The sequence below is a fragment of the Hemitrygon akajei genome, chromosome 4 (assembly GCF_048418815.1).
Source record: "Hemitrygon akajei chromosome 4, sHemAka1.3, whole genome shotgun sequence".
Lineage (NCBI taxonomy): Eukaryota > Metazoa > Chordata > Chondrichthyes > Myliobatiformes > Dasyatidae > Hemitrygon > Hemitrygon akajei.
In genome coordinates, this window is record NC_133127.1 from 7,986,685 (window position 1) to 8,004,664 (window position 17,980).

At 42.8% G+C, this 17,980-nt stretch overlaps 1 long non-coding RNA gene across 1 annotated transcript in view; it reads right to left on the bottom strand.

Moving 5' to 3' along the window:
• Positions 1–2,177: 2,177 nt before the first annotated feature.
• Positions 2,178–17,980, bottom strand: part of LOC140725873 (uncharacterized) — a 38,345-nt gene continuing 22,542 nt past the window's right edge. Inside the window, exon 3 of the long non-coding RNA XR_012098494.1 lies at positions 2,178–2,460. This is a non-coding gene — a long non-coding RNA (uncharacterized lncRNA). The remainder of the gene's footprint in view (positions 2,461–17,980) is intronic.

Below are 17,980 nucleotides of genomic sequence, written 5' to 3' on the forward strand. Positions count from 1 at the left end.
AATCAGAAGACTCCTAAACACTGTCAAAGAGCAAAATCAGTAAAAGGTTATCATCAAGTTTTCACAGGACCGGACTCAGAATTGGAAGCAGGAATAAATCTGCCATCCACATACTCGGTATCTGGAGCATTACGTCTCTGCAGTAAATGCGGACTCAACCCAGCAGTTAATATCATTTCAATCATAAAGATTTCAGTCAGCTTCAATGTAATAGATGTATGCGCTGTCTGCTCACACTAACTTTCCAGCTTATTTCTCAGGTAAATAAATATTCCTGCAAGAATTACAGCACTAAGGCAAAATTCAATGGTTTGAAAAATTCAATGGCTGCTGCATAATTATATAACTGTGATCAATTGCACTAAACTACTGCTGCACAGGTAGACCATAATGTTCTTCTTGTGTTTAATTTAAGGTTATTTTCAAGAACTATCCTTGCCTTAATTTAGAAAAATGGAGGAGGGAAATGGATCTCAAGAAAATCTATCAAATATTGAAAGGCCTAGATAAAGTGGACATGGCAAAGATGTTTCCTATAGTGGGGAAGTCGAGGACCAGAGGACATAGATTCAGAATACAAGGATGTCCCTTTATATCAGAGATGTAGAGAAATTTCTTTAGCCAGAGGCTGGTGAATCTGTGGAATTCATTACCACAGATGGCTGTGAAGGTCAAGACACTGAGCAGATTTAAATCAATGGTTCAGAATCAAACTCAGGTTTAATATCACTGACATATGTCATGCAATTTGTTGCTTTGTGGCATCAGTACATTGCAATACATCATATTGAAAAAAAACAATAAATTACAATAAGAAATATTTATAAAATTTCAAATTAAGTAAGTAGTGCCAAAGAGAGCCAAAGCAAAATAGTGAGTTACTGTTCATGGGTGCATTGTCCATTCAGAAAGCAGATGGCGGAGTAGAAGATGGTGTTCCTGGAATATTGAGTGTGTGTCTTCAGGCTCCTGCAGCAATGAAAAGAGGGCAGGTCCAGGATGAAGGGGGTGCTAAGTGATGGATGCCACCTTTGTGAGGCATCGCCTTTTGAAGGTGTCCTGGATGCTGGGGAGACTAGTGCCCATGATGGAGCTGGCTGAGTTTACAATGTTCTGCAGCTTTTTCAGTACTGTGCAGTGTGCCCTCTCTACCAGACAGTGTTACAACCACTTAGAATGCTCTTTATGGTACATCTGTAGAAATTTGCAAATGTCTTTGGTGATATACCAAGTTTCTCAAACTCCTACGATCTTAATTTCTTGGCCAAAAATAAATGTCAGTGAAGTTCACAGTCTAACCACATGCCAGTAGCATGCTCTGCCCAATCTCTTTTCCTTGTCTCCCTCTCTCATCACATCTACCTTAATCATATCCCCTCCCATTTTTTACATTCCTCTTCCCTCAGTCACCTCTCCCATTCAATCTCGTCTTCCCTTCAGTCACCCCTTTTTTATTCCTCACTGACCCAGGCACTTTCTTTAGCTGTGAATGACAAATCAATGCTCCGCAGGGATTGTTACAATAGATTCATAGAACTCTGCAGCATTGAAGGAGGCTATTCATTCTATCTTGCTGTGCCAGCTCTTTGAAAAAGTGATCAAACTGGGCTCACTCACTTCTTTAATAGCCATAGCTAAGCAAATGCTTTCCATTCCATTTCTATGACTAATTCTCATGTCTGCTGCCATCCCACAAGACCACAAGTAAACAGGAGCAGAAATAGGTCACCTGGCTACTCAAGCTTGTCTGTCCATTTAACATGATCATGGCTGGACTGCCTCGGACCCCATTTCCTCTTTCGTCCAGTTCCCATAACTCAGGACCCTGCTTTTAAAATATGTTTCTCCCTTCCTCCTTACATGTGGCTAAAGACCGAGAACTTGAAAAGATTCAGTGCCACCCTCTGTACCTGATACTGATATTAGCAGAGAAAATGCGCCAGAGCTCGCTCGCGACATGCAATTGAGTAAAATTGGAAGATTTTAAATTGGAGGCATCAATCATTTGCAGTTTAAGACCCAGAAAGTTACTTCTAAAATAAGATTGAAAAAGAAGTTCATTTTGATGAGAGAGATACAGATAAAGATAGAGATAGAGAGAGAGAAAGACATTCAATAATGTGGAAATTAGTTTATTTTTATTAATTTAGAGATACAGCATGATAACAGGTCCTTTCAGCACACGAGCCTGCACCTATACAACTAATTAAACTACTAAACTGTACATCTTTGGAACTCAGGAAGAATCTTAACACATATGCTAACCTTGTTAATACAGCAGCAAGAAAGGCTTAGACTTTTCGATTTACAGTACGCAAAGTGATCACCTAGTGCACTTAATAAAATGGCCACTGAATGTATGTTTGTGGTCTTCTACTGATGTAGCCCATCCACTTCAAGGTTCAATGTGCTGTGTGTCCAAAGATGCTCTTCTCATTATACAACCTTGAGATTCGTTGCCTAACAAAGAAACACAAAAGAATACGTTAAAGATGATCGTCAAAACCTCAATTTGCAGAGGAAAATCCAACAATACACACAATTAACGCATGCAAGTAACATTCTGAACCGAAGTCCATAATGGGAGTCCATCCATGAGCCCTTAGCTCAGCGCGGAGCGGAGCTGGCATGGATAGCAGAACGGCTGACAGGCAGGAGGCAGTAAGTGGGAATAAAAGGGGTCTTTTCTAGTTGGCTTCTGGTGACTCCTCAGGGGTCAGTATTGGGACAGCTGCTTTTCACAATGTTTGTCAATGATTTAGATAATGGAATCGATGACTTTGTGGCAAAGTTTGTGGATGATACAAAGATAGGTGGAGGGGTAGGTAGTTCTGAGGAAGCAATGCGATTGCAGCAGGACTGAGACAAGTTGGAAGAGTGGGCAAAAGAGTGGCAGATGGAATACAGTGTTGGGAAATTTACAGATTGACTCTGCGGTAAAGAAGGCAAATGCAACGTTGGCACTCATTCTAAGGGGAGTAGAATATAAAAACAAAGAGATAATGCTGAGGTTTTATATTCACTAGTCAGGCCGCACTTGAAGTATTGTCAACAGTTTTGGGTCCCATATCTCAGAAAGGATGTGATGTCGTTAAAGAGAATCCACAGAATGTTCACAGCAATGATCCTGGGAATGTAGGGGTTAACTTATGAGGAACGTTTGGCAGCATTGGGCATGTACTGACTGGAATTTAGAAGAATGTGGGGAGGATTTCATTGAAAACTACCGAATGTTGAATGGCCTCAATAGAGTGAATGTGGAGAGGATTTTTCCCTGGTGGTGATATCCAGAACTAGAGGGCACAGCCTCACAATTGACAGGTGACCCTTTCGAACAGAGGTAAGTAAGAATTTTTTTTTTTAGCCAAGAGTGGTAAATCTGTGGAATGCTCTGCCACAGACTGTGGTGGAGTCCAAGTCTGTGCATATATTTAAGGTGGAAGTTGGTCGTTTCCTGATCAATCAGTGAATTAACGGATATGGCGAGAAGACCAGTGTATGAGGTTGAATGGGATCCAGCATTAGCCATAATGGAATGGCAGAGCAGACTTAATGGGCTGAATGGCCTAATTCTGTTCCTATGTCTTATGGTCTTATGGACCCTCGCCTCAGAGACCAACACCCTGATCTTTTCAATCTGGCTCCACATCTAAGTCGTCATCCAAACATTGGGTTCAGTCGCTTTGATATGCTGTGATGCTTGAACCCCAACACATCAATTCAGCCTGAACCTGACCTTTCCGATTCAGCCCGGTGCTTAAATTAGGAGCAGTTTTGTGCCCCTTATTTAAGAAAAGATGTGCTGGCATTGGAGAGGGTCCAGAGAAGGTTCATGAGAATTACCTCAGTAATAAAAGGGCTAACATATGAGGAACACTTGATGACTCTGGGCCTATACTCGTTGGAATTTAGAAGAATGAGGAGGGATCTCATTGAAACCTATTGAATATTGAAAACCCTGGACAAAGTAGTTGTGGGGGTGCTGTTTCCAAAAGTGGGGGAGTCAGTGGAGGCTACCTCAGTAAATATACTTAAGACAAGGTTAGATACATTTTTACACAGTAGGGGAATTAAGGGTTATGGGGAAAAGGCAGTTGGAGATGAGTCCATGGTCAGATCAGCCATGATCTTATTGAACGGCAGAGCAGGCTTGGCAGCCAAGATTATCTATTCCTGCTCCTATTTCTTATGTTCTAAGACCTGAGATAATAAACTCGACTTCACTCGATTGTTTAGATTAATGCCATATTCTGTATTGTTGTTTATTTTCCCTTGTACAATCTCAATATACTGATGTCATGGTGAGCTGTATGGATGGCCAGCAAGCAAAACTTTTCACTCCTATCTCTGTATACTGAGACTTACTATTAATATTTCTCTCCATCAGGTAGTTTTCAGCAGGCTGTCAATCACTGCTCCACAGAATGAGAGGTTAAAGGACATAGAACAATCTAGGCCCTTTGACTAATGATGTTGTGCCAACCTTTTAAGCCACTCTAAGATCAATGTAACCCTTCTCTCTCCCAGAGACTTCCATTTAATGGAAATATATCTGCCAAAGTATACATTGTCTAAAAGAAAAACCTGTTAAAAGAAGGCTCAAGCAACTGGGTGAGAAATAAATAAAAATAACAGATATAAGGGAGGCTCTCTCAGTAGAGCTGATCCAAGACATATAGGGTCAGGACTTCAATAAATGGAAAGTCAGAGGGAAGGGAAATAAGACCATAAGACATAGGAGCAGAATTAGACCATTCAGCCCATCGAGTCTTCTCTGCTAGTCAATCATGGCTGGTTTATTATCTCTTTCAACCCCATTACAGTCATAGAGTCATAGATAAGTACAGCACTGAAACCGGCCTTTCAGCCCATCTTGTCCATGCTGAACCAGTTAAACTGCCCACTCCCATCAACCTGCACTGAGACCACAGCCCTCCATTCCCCTACCATCCATGTACCTGTCCAAGCTTCTCTTAAATGTTGAAATCAAACTCACTTGCACCGCTTATGCTGGCAGCTTGTTCTACATTGTCATGACCCTCTGAGTGATGACACTTCCCCTCATGTTCCTCTTAAACTTACCACCTTTCACATTTATCCCATGACCTCTGTTAATTGTCCCACCCAATCTCAGTGGAAAAGCCTTCTATCTTTACCCTTCATAATTTTGTATACCTCTATGAAATCTCTCAATCTTCTACATACCAAGGAATAAATTCCTAATCTATTCAATCTCTCTTTATAACTCAGGCCCTCCATCCTCATAAATTTTCTCTTGTACTCTTTCAACCTTACTTACATCTGTCCTGTAGGTAGGTGACCAAAACTGCACACAATACTTCAAATTAGACCTCACCAATATCTTATACAACTTCCAACATAACATTCCATCTCCTGTACTCATCACTTTGATTTACGAAGGCAAATGTGTTAAAAGATTTCATTCTGACCCTATCTACTGGTGATGCCACTTTAATTCTGCCTTCTCCCGAGAAACTTTGACACTGTGGGTAATCAAAAATCTATCAAATCTGCTTTAAATATACCTAATGACTTGGCCTCCATAGCCATCTGTGGCAACAAATTCCACAGATTCACCACCCTCTGGCTAAAGAAACTTATCATCAGCTCTGCTGTGAATGGACATCTCTCTACTCTGAGGCTTTGCCCATAACCCTTAATTCCCCTACTGTGCAAAACTTTATCCAACCTTGTCTTAAGTATATTTACTGAGGTAACCTCCACTGCTTCATTGGGCAGAGAATTCCACAGATTCACCACCCTCTGGGAAATGCAGTTCCTCCTCATCTGTCTTAAATCTAACTCCCTTGAATCTTGAGGCTTTGTCCTCTAGTTCTAGACTCACCTATCAGTGGGAACAACTCTCCTACCTCTATGTTATCTATCCCTTTCATAATTTAGAATGTTCCTATAAGATATTTTTTCATTCTTCTGAATTCCAGCGAGTACAGTCCCAGGCAACTCAATCTCTGCTCATAGTCTAACCCCCTCAACTCTGTAATCAACCTGGTGAATCTCCTCTGCACCGCCTCCAAAGCTAGTATATCCTTCTTCAGTAAGGAGACCTGAGCCACACGCAGTCCTCCAGGTGCACTGTACAGTTGTGGCATAACCTCCCTGCTCTTAAATTCAAATCCTTCTTGCAAAGAAGGCCAACATTCCATTTGCCTTCTCGATAGCCTGCTGCACCTGCAAACCAGCCTTTTGTGATTCATGCACAAGCACTCCCAAGTCCCTCTGCACAGCAGCATGCTGCAATTTTTTACCATTTAAATAATAATCTGCTCTTTCATTTTTCCTTCCAAAGTGGATGATCTCACATTTATCAACATTGTACTCCATCTGCTAGACCCTTGCCCACTCACTTAACCTATCTATATCTCTCTGCAGACTCTCCGTATCTTTTGCATAATTTGCTTTTCCATTTAACTTAGTACCATCAGCAAACTTAGATACACTACACTCGGTCCCCGAGTATATCATGAACAGTTGTGGGCCCAGCACTGACCCTTGCAGCACACCGCTCACCACGGATTGCCAAGCACAGTAACACCCATGTATCCCAACTCTCTGCTTCCTATTGGTTAACTAATCCTCTATCCTTGCTAATTCATCACCCCCAAATCTATGCATCCTTATCATATGGATAAGTCTTTTATGTTGCACCTTATCGAACACCTTCTGGAAATCCAAGTAAATAACATCCATCTGTTTCCCTCTATCCACTGCACTCATTATCTCCTCAAAGAACTCCAGTAAGTTTGACAAACTTACTTCCTCCGCAGGCCTCTTAAATTTAAACAATCTCACTCTAAGGAACATTGGCAAGTCAGCTTTTTTAAGCTACTTTCCTAAACTGTGTCACACAATACCTAAAACATGAAGAATGCAGACTCATTTTAAACGCCAGCTCAAAACCTATTTGCTTCACCATGTTTTCAACTAACATTATTTTGTATTTTATGTTTACGCTTTATTCAATAGTAAAGCCCTTTGAACTACATCATTTCTATGAAAAGTGTTCCATAAATAAGTTATTATTATTATTATTATTATTATTATTATTATGTGTACAAGGATGATGAGGTAGAAGTACAGTGAAAAACTTGCTTGCAGTCATTATGCCCATACTAACCTTCTGTTACCAGAAATTCCACGGAACAGAGATCACCAGTACCAGTCATTAACTACAGCATGAAAACTTAGTTGAATGTGAACCAACTAAACATTTAATGAACCACTGGAGATGTGCTGTCAGTTAAAACAGTCAAAGGGGTGATGCCCTGACACAAACAAACCTTTGCAGAGAGCAAGTCAGAATATCACATTGCTTTCTTTTTGTAGACCACTGGATTCTGCGATTGACTGGGACTCACTTAAAAGTCAGGTACATTTTCACTACTAGACCACAAAGCCAGTAATTTCTCAACAATTTAATTTGTTACAATCTGCTATTACAAATCTAGAAACAGCTAGCACTAGAAGGTTAGCCACAACTGTAGGGAAGAACATAGACAACCTTTAATATTTTATAAATGTCTGATATGGTTGACTATTATTTATTTATTTTATTTATCAATAGAGAGTGAAACAGACCCTTCTGGCCCAAAGGACCACCCACTTATTTAACCCTAGCTTAATCACAGGACAAATTACAAATAACCTACTAACCAGTACATCTTTGGCCTGTGGGAGGTAACCAGAGCACCTGGAGAAAACCCATCTGCTCACAGGAAGAACTTACAGAGGACACTGGAATTGAGCTCTGAACTCTGATGCCCTAAGGTGTAGTAGGGCCGCGCTAACCACTACACTACTGTGGCACCCTAATGATCTACCCTCTAAAAAATCTAGCCAGGCTCTTGCTTGTGTTAAACTACTCAGTGTAACAAAGGACAGAAAGACTGTTATTCTAATAAACAGCAATTTGCAGCCATGCCTGTGATACCACACCCAAAGTCAGAGTCATAGAGTACTACAGCAGAAAATCAGGCTATTCAGCCCATCTAATCTGTGCCAACCCTTTCTTTTGCTTAGTCCCAGTAATCTCCACCCAGGTCACGCCCCTCCAAACCCTTCCCACCTGTGTATCTATACAGACTTACAATTGAAACCTGATAAAATAAATTTAGATCTTGAATGAAATTGGAGAGGGTCCAGAGGAAGTTCATGTGAAAGATCTCAGGAATGACAGGGTTAACACATTAGGAGAATTTGATGGCTCTGGGCCTGTACTTGCTGGAGTTTAGAAGAATGACGGAGGAACATATTGATACAGATCAAATATTGAAAAGGCTAGATAGAGTGGATGTGGAGCTAATGGTGCCTGTAGGGGCAGTCTTTAGGACCAGAGGGCTCAACCTTGGAATAGAATGCTTTTCCTTTAGAACGGAGATGATGAGGAGTTTCTTTAGCCAGAGGGTGGTGAATCTGTAGAATTTGTTGCCACGATCCAGCTCTGAATGCACACACTTTGAACCTTGAAGTGGATGGGCTACAGCAGCAGAAGACCAAGGTTGCATATTCTGTGGCTTAAAATAGTTATTATAAGATAACAAAATACTTGTAACTCCAGATTTGATGTGGCACAGGAAAATTGATTTATTGTATGTCCACAAAGTGTTGCTATGTACAGGAGTGTCATTACATAAGGTAATTCTGACAGGAAATGATAAGATAGTGGTGGAGAGGGGTGTGGAGGGATGGGTTAATGGGTGGCGGTATTGATCAGCCTTACAGCTTGGAGAAAGTAGAAGGACATGAGTATAGATGTGCATAGTCTAGCTCTCTTCAGCCTTCTCCAAAGGTAGAGGCATCGGTGAGCTTTCCTGACTGTGAAGAATGTGTTCTGGAACCTTGAGCGTTTGTGTGAGATGTGCACTCCCAGGGGTCTGAAACTGCTCGCAATGTAAAGATGGGTATGACTGGTGCAAGTTCTCCTGAAGTTGATAACCATTTCTTTTGTCTTGTTGACATTGAGGAAGAGGTTATTAGCCTGGCACCAGGCCCCGAGTTCCTCCAGCTCCTCTCTGTAGAGCATCTCATCATTGTTGGTGATGAGCCCCAGCACTGTTGTGTCATCGGCGGACATGACAATGTGAGTGTTTAGCCATGCAGTCACGTGTGAGCAGAGCGTACAGCAATGGGCTCAGCACACAGTCCTGGGGAGCATCTGTGTTGAGGATGATGAGGAGGGAGGAGTTGTTGTACATCAACTGGTTAAGAAGTCAAACACCCAGCTGCATAGTGGTGTACTTAGATGAAAAAGCAAGAGTTTGTTCTCCAAGGTCTGCGGAACAACGGCATCGAATGCCGAACTGAAATTCGGAAACAGCATTTTGACATAAGTGACATAATAAAGTGGCCACTGAGTGTATGCCCCCTATTAATGTGTCATAATGAAGTGATTTATACCACTACAACACAAGAGTTTAATATGTACCACTACGTTATGTCAAATAATCAGAAGCATCATTAATTAACACTATTGTTATCATTCTGTGATATCATTCAACCCAGATGATTTGGAAATGTACTCACAATTACTGGATGGATAGAAATTTGTCAAACTGCTTGAGAAACCAGAACTATGGAAAATACACACATTCCATATTTCCTGGAAATCCAGTGCAACACACAAAAACTGCTGGTGGAACTCAGCAGGTCAGGTAGCATCTCTGGAAATTAGTGAACAGTTGATGTTTCAGGCTGAGATCGTTCATTAGGAGTGGGAAGGAAGGGGGTAGAGGCCAGAATAAGGTGGGGTGGGGAAGGAGGACAAACTAGAAGGTGATCAGTGAAGCCAGGTGGGCCGGGGTGGAGGGGGGAATGAAGTAAGAAGCTGGGAGGTGATAAGCAGAAAAGCAAAGGGCTGGAGAAGAAAGAAACTTTTAGGAGAGGAGAGTGAATCATGGGAGAAAGAGGAGTTGGGGTGTCGGGGGAGGCGATAGGCTGGCGAGGAGAAGAGGTAAGGGGGACAGGAAAGAATTACTGTAAGCTGGAGAAAATCAATGTTCATGCCATTAGGTTGGTGGTATGAAAAACAGATCATTTTAGATATTTTAATTTGGTCCCAGAGTGATCAGAATGAAGCTGTCACACACCTTCTATTGAACACATTAAGATCAATATGCGTAGTAAACTACTTCTAGAACTTACCACACTGCAGTGAATATCTTTTCTGCACTTGAGAACGAACCATTGTGTTAGAGACCATTGCACAGTGATGATACCACATAAGACATAAATATTCAGGTTTGCTTGCATTCTGTTAAACCCAAGCTAGTTTATAAGTCATCAAATTTAGGACATCATTATTGGAGGGAATCAGACACTGGTATACATTGAGATGAACTCGAGGAATTGTGACAGGATATCATTTCCAGCTGTCTGTGTTTCCTGACATATGAGAGAGAAAAGCCATTTTAATATTCATATTGGTACTTGAGCAGAAGCCTCTTGTTGGCCAAAAGTGAAAGGTATAAGGACATTCTAAGGAAGCCAAAGGTCTGATGCAATGACTGAAAGGCTCTTAGCAAGGTTTAATTTATTTGTTTTCTTTAAATTGGTCACTGTAGGCAAAGACAGCCATTACTGCACAGCCCTAACTCTCCACAAAAAGGTAGTGATGAGCATCAGATTCCTGGGTGTCAATGTCTCAGAGGATCTATCCAGGGCCTAACACATTCATCCAATTATGAAGAAGGCACACCAGCAGCTCTACGTTGTTAGAAGTTTGAGTCACCAAAGACTCAGCATTCAGACTGGTTAAATCACAATCTGGTAGGGAGGTTCCACTGCAGAGTCACAAGCAGCTGCAGACCCTTGTAAAGTCAGGCAGCTCCATCACACACACAACCTTCTGATCAAGATGGCACCAGTGAATAACAACTCCTCAGGTGACATCTTTCAGATAACCAATCTCTTCAATTATCTCACTTTTTCTACACCTTCTGCTTCTATTTGTCTTGATTGTGTTTTGGAGATTGTTGGAAAATGTGACATGCGGTTTGGATGTCCATGCCATCAGGCTGGAGGGTACCCAGATCGAATATAAGGTGTTGCTCCTCCACCCTGGGGGTGGCCTCATCTTGGCACAAGAGGAGGCCATTGACTGACGCATTGGAACGGGAATAGGAATCGGAATTAAAATGTCTGGTCACCGGAATGTTATGCTTATGGCGGATGGAGCGAAGGTGCTCAAAGTGGCCCACCAATTTACGACAGGTTTCTCCAATGTAGAGGAGGCTGCATCAGGAGCACTGGATGCATTAGATGCCCCCAGCAGATTCACAGGAGAAATGTTGTCTCACCTGGAAGACTTGTTTGGAGCACTGAATGGAGGTGAGGGAGGAGGTGTATGGGTAGATATAGCACTTAGGCTGCTCGCGGAGGTAAGTGCCTGGAGGGAGATTAGTGAGGAAGGACGAATGGACAAGGGAATCATGGAGAGAGTGATCCCTGCAGAAAGCGGAGGGGGCAGCAAGTAAAGATATGTTTAGGGGTAGGATCCATTTGGAGATAGCATAAGTTCCAGAGTATGATGTGTTGGATGTGGAGGCTGATGGGGTGGTAGTTAAGGACAAGAGGGAAGATGGGGTGAGCATGTTCAGGAAATGGAGGAAATGTGGGTGACAGCAGCATCAGTAGTGGAGGGGGAACCCCATTGTTTGAAGAAGGACATTAAAGGGAATAAGATGTGTTCTTGAGATGTGAAAACTGCAGAGCTCTGAGGAAAGAGCAGGCGAGTGGAAATTACTGGATAAATCTTTGAAAGACCCACGAGGGCCCAATGAACCAGATGGCTAGCTCGTATAATTCTATGATACTCTGCTTCAGCAAAAGGATTTGTGGATTGACTGGAGTGAAGTGTAATTGCAGGTGACTGCCGGCTCTACCGTTCCACAAACAGCTGTTAAATGCCAGAAATATATTATTCCCCATCAGTCAGTAGCTGACTTACGTCCCAGCGTGCAGATGAATTTGAGCAAGGTCCTGCCAGCTGTCAGAGTGACGTCTATGGTGACCCTGCACAGTCTGAACACAGCGCTCCAAGGCATCCGGTGATTCCCAGCTTCCCGAGGTCCACATGGGGCTGGATAGTCTGGAATTGCTACATGAACGGGGCATCTGTTCATCTCAGTAGGAGCTGCTCTTTGTGACTAATATCACCAAAGGTGAGCATCTAGTGAAAATTCAATAACGCTGTCTCTTTTATAATTATTCATAAGACTGTCCACCGGATTGGATAAACCAAAATTAGGTTACTTTCGATTGTGACGATATTACATAATAAATGCAAGTCCTTAGAGTGCTTTGAGAAAACATCCCCATGTTCCTCAAATCTTATGTTATAATATCTACTAGAGATGAGTACGCCATGGTTACTGCGATAAACAGTAATGAAAACACTGCAGTTATCATGGACTCTAGAAAAACAGTTGTAAATGAATATGTCCCCACAACATCATTCAGAGTCTTTCACAACCAGAAGGCCTGGATGAACCTGGAGATCTACAATCTGCTGAGGGCCAAACCTGATGCATTCAGTTCTGGCGACCAAGCAAGTACAAGAAGTCCAGGTACGTTCTCATGGGCAAAGTGGCAACTCCAGACTGAATCAGTTTGAAACCAGACTGAAATCCAAATCAGTGACAGATGCTCAACAGCCGTGGCAGGGCTTGAATTCTATTACCACTTACAAAATTAAATCAAGCGACATTGGGGATAACAGGGCTTCACTTCTAGATACCTTCAATGCCTTCGCCTCTCACTTAGACCGTCAAAATATAGAGGGATATTCACAAAATCCTACAGCCCCCAATGACACTGTGATTTCAGACTCTGAGGTCGACATGAGAGCACCCTTCATGAAGATAAACCCACAGAAGCAACCAACCCAAATAGGGTACATGGCTGAGCACAAAAACCTTTGCTGATCAACTGGCTGGAGTATTCACCAATACCTTTAACCTCTCGCTTCAGCAGACTGAGGCACCCAGCTACTTCAAGCAGGCCTACTGATGCCTAAGAAGAACATGATAACTTGCCTCAATGACTGTCATCTAGTAGCACTCCCAACCACAGTGATGAAGTGTTTTGAAAGGTTTGTGATGAAACATATCAACTCCTGCCTGAGAAGCAACCTGGATCTGCTCCAGTTTGCCTGCTGACACAACAAGTCCACAGCAGATGCCATTTCATTGGCTCTTCACTCTACCCTGATACATCTAGACAGCAAAGTTGCATACATCAGGATGTTCTCTATCGATGGTTGCTCGGCATTCAATAATATCATCTCCTCAAAGCTAACCAATAAGATTCAAGATGTTGGCCTCAATACCTCCTTGTGCAATTGGATCCTGGATTTCTTCACTTGCAGTAGCCACTCAGTTCGGATTGGCAATAGCATCTCCTAGACAGAGTAGATGTGGAAAGGATGTTTCCCATGCTGGGGGAGTCTTGGATAAGAGACTCCGGATAGAGATGTAAAGGTGGTTTCTTCTTTTTCTTTGTTACTGCGTATGTTAATCAAGATGGCTTCTTTGTTTTGTTAAAATTAGGAATGCTTCTTTGTTATGAGAGAGTGCTGGAAGCTTGTTTGGGTTAAAATTTACTGATAACGAGAATTGTATTCCTTTGTTAACCAATTGGGATTAATATTGTTCTTTCTTCTGAGTCTGTAAGCGACTGTCGACGGGCATTTTGGAGAGTCGGCGTGAGGGGGAGAGAGAGAGAGGATGCGATGCTGTAAGCTGGGCGAGGAACGGACCCCAAGTGGGGGTCCGAGGCCAGGATGTTCGACGAGGAGAGGAGACGAGGATAGATTTGCTTGGTTGACCACTTCGAGTGGTCTTGAGCTGCGAGTCGAGGGGTTCGGAGGGGATCGAATGGTGGCCGGAAGACTTCAGTAATTGAGCTCCAACGGTTGTGCACGAAGTGGTTTGGACTTTGATAAGTTTGGCGCCTTTTCTTTATTTTCTTTTCCTTCATATATACTGTATCATTATTAATCACTTAGTTATAGTAATCTTTATAAATTGTTATCATTTAATCGCATATGGTGTACCGTCTGTTTTTGGGCGAGGCGGGGACATCACACAGCATCCACACCAGCTGATTACCCAGTTTGGCGGGGCCGAAGGCTGCTCCCCCTAGACGAGAACGAGCTGAGCGAGCCTGAGGCAACTGATGCACCATCAATAACTCTAGGAGACTGGAAGTGAACAATAGGCTTTTATTAACAGCGAAAAGGGAGCACGACCATGTCGAAGACCGAGGGAGGAGCAGTGCCCCAATCGCCTTTATACAGGGGTCTGTGGGAGGAGCCACAGGAGCAGTCAGCAGAGGGGCGTGTCCAGACAGGTATACACATAGTTTACCACAGCGACCCAGGGGGTTACAGAGGGTTCTCCATTTAAAACCGAGACGCAGAGTAATTTAGGCAGAGGGTAGTGAATTTGTGGAATTTGTTACCACAGGCAGCTGAGGAGGCGAGGTCTTTGGATGTATTTAAGGCAGAAATTGATGGGTCCTTGATTGGCACATCTCATGCACTTTGACTTACGTTGAATTTTGAACTTTGATGTGCATGCTTCTGCACATTCCTTCTCTGCAAACGAATCATCTTCAGATTGTCTTTACCATCTTCTTCAAAGCAAAGGTATTATTAAACTCTGCAGGGTTTCATTTGCATACTCAGTAGTTTCATAAACTGAAGCTCAACAGTCGCAAGGTGAAACAATCCGATGAGCAGAACAGTTGACATGTACAAGGCGTGACAGAGGGCTCTGTCTGTCTGCAGTATGGAGGCTTCAATGCACAGAATCGAAAGAGGCTACAGTAGGTTACAGACTCAGCCAGCTCCATCATGGGCACAAATCTCTCCAACATCAAGCATCCGCAAAGAGTGGTACCTCAAGGTGTCACCCATTATTAAGGACAGTCACCACCCAAGACATGCACTCTTCTCATTATTACCATCAGGAAGGAGGTACAGGAGCCTAAACACGCACTCTCAAAAGGTGGTGACCTTTTGAATTAGATCTTAAGACTATAAGGTGTAGAAGCAGAATGAGGCCATTTGGCCCATTGAGTCTGCTCCGCCATTTCATCATGGCTGATCCATTTTCCCTCTCAGCCCCAATGTCCTGTCTTCCCCCATAACCCTTCACGTCCTGATATCAAGAATCAATCAACTTCTGCCTTAACTATACATAAAGACCTGATCTCCATGGCTGCCTGTGGCAATGAATTCTGCAGATTCACCACTCTCGGGCTGAAGAAATTCCTCCTCATCTCTCTATTTTGAGGCGGTGTCCTCTGGCCTTAGACTCTCCCACCATAGGAAGCAACCTTTCCACATGCACACTATCAAGGCCTTAACACCATTCAATAGGTTTCAATTAGGTCACCCCTCAGAAAAATAGAGGGCTATGCAGTAGGGAAATTCTGGGCAGCTTCTAGAGTAGGTTACATGGTCGGCACAGCATTGTGGGCTGAAAGCCCTGAGATCTTCTGTAGATTTTCTATGTTCCACGTTAGATCATAAGATTTAGGAGCAGAAGTAGGTCATTCATCCCATTGAGTTCTATGTTCTATGATAAGGGCCCACAACTGCACATAACCCTCCAAGTGAGGCCTCAACAGTGTTTTATGAAGTCTCAATATTACATCCTCGCTTTTGTATTCAAATCAAATCAAATAAAGTTTAATTGTCATTCAAACCATACATGGATACAGCCGAATGAGACAGTGTTCCTCTGGAGCCAAGGTACAAAAACGTACATGCACATTCAAGGTAACGAGAAAGAACATAGTCATATAAGAAAACGAATATTCTGAGCGACAAGTCCCACAGGTTGATGGTTCCTGGCTATCCAAAGTGCAATTCCACCGATGCACCACTAGAGGGCATCAATGATGGGAGAGGCCACCCTCAACCAAGCCTGGACACCATGCTACAATGCAAACCTGAGGACTCGAGCCTAGTCCTCGCTACAATCGAGGTGATACTGCTGCCTCGCCACCTGTCTCATCACAAAACAAAAGAAGCAGGCCTGCAGTAACCTATGTCCAACAGGATCTTGCAATTGCAAAAGAAACATCTAAGAAGGTCGCTCATGGTTTCACCGCGCGCCGCCTTTGCACCAACTCCAGTCCCTCCGAGTAGCAGGCAGCAGCATGCTTTCCACCCAGGTCAGCTTTTCCAAACCCAGTCCAGCTCCTCCAGTGACACGACGGCCCGACAACCCAACAGCCAGATTCAACATTCTCGGCCCACCCAGTCCCAATGGCCTGATTCAACATCCCCAGCCCAACAGTCCGATTCAGCTTCCCTGGCCCAACAAGGTGATTTGACCTCCCCCACCCAACGGGCCGACACACCCTATCCAAACCATCGGCCGGCTCTTATGACACTACTCTGAACAATGAGCAGCTCACTGATGCAATGGACCTGCTGTACAAGTAGTTATTGGAGTAAAGAATAGTCTTACTATGTATAAAAACACATTTAACAAGGAAAAATGTACCTTCCATTGGCCCTGGAGAGGACACTGCCTGGATACACGGCAACATCTTACCTGAAGAAATTCTAGTCCTCTTGAAATGAAAGCTAACATCGCATTTGCCTTCCTCACCACAGTCTCAACGTGCAAATTAACTCTCAGGGAATTCTGCACCAGGACTCCCAAAACCCTTTGTGTTTCAAATTTTAGTATCGACTCTCCATTTAGAAATTAGTCAACATTTTTATTTCTTCTCCCAAACTGCATGACCATACACTTCCGGACACTATATTTCAACTGCCATTTCTTTGCTCAATCTCCTAATCTGTCTAAGTCCTTCTGTAGCCTCCCTATTTCCTCAGAACTACCGATCACTCCACCTATCTTCAGATCATCTGCAAACTTTGCAACAAAGCCTTCAATTCCATCATCCAAATCATTGACATTTAATGTAAAAAGAATCAATACTAACACAGACCCCTGTGGAACACCAGTGTGGACAGCCAACCAGAAAAGGTTCCCTTTATTCCCACTCTTTGCCTCCTGCCAATCAGCCACTGCTTTATCCATGCTAGAATCTTTCTCATAAAACCATCTTGTTAAAGAGCCTCATGTGTGGCACCTTGTCAAAGGCCTTCTGAAAATCCAAGTACACAACATCAACCAACTCTCTCTTGCCTATCCTACTTGTTAATTTCTCAAAGAATTCCAAAAGATTTGACAGGCAAGATTTTCCTTGAGTAAACCATGCTGATTATGGCCTATCTGATCACGTGCCTCCAAGAATCCCAAAACCATGTCCTTAATAATCAACTCCAATATCTTCCCAAAGACTGAGGTCAGACTAACTAGCCTATAATGTCCTTTCTTTTGTCTCTCTCACTTCTTGAAGTGTGGAGTGACATTTACAATTTTCCAGTCTTTCAGAACCATTCCAGAATCTAGTTATTCTTGAAAGACCATTATTTATGTCTCCAGTCTCTTCAGCCACCACTTTCAGAACCCTGGGGTGTACACCATCTAGTCCAGGTGACTTATCTACCTTCAGAGCTTTCAGTTTCCCAAGAACCTTCTCTCTAGTAATAATAACTTCACATACATCATGACCCCTACCACCTGGAACTTCCACCAAACTACTAATGTCTTCCACAGTGAAGACTGGTGCTAAATACTCACGCACAGCATCTTCCATTTCCTTGTAGCCCCATTACTACCTCTCCAGCATCATTTTCCAGCGGTCCAAAATCTAATCTTGCTTCTCTTTTACACTTAATATCTGAAGAGACTTTTGGTTCCTCTTTAATATTATTGGCTAGCTGACTTTCATATTCCATCTTTATCTACTTAATGACTCTTTAGTTGCCTTCTGTTGGTATTTAAAAGCTTTCAATCCCCTAATTTCTGACAAATTTTTGCTCTGTCATATGCTCTCACTTTGGCTTTTATGTTAG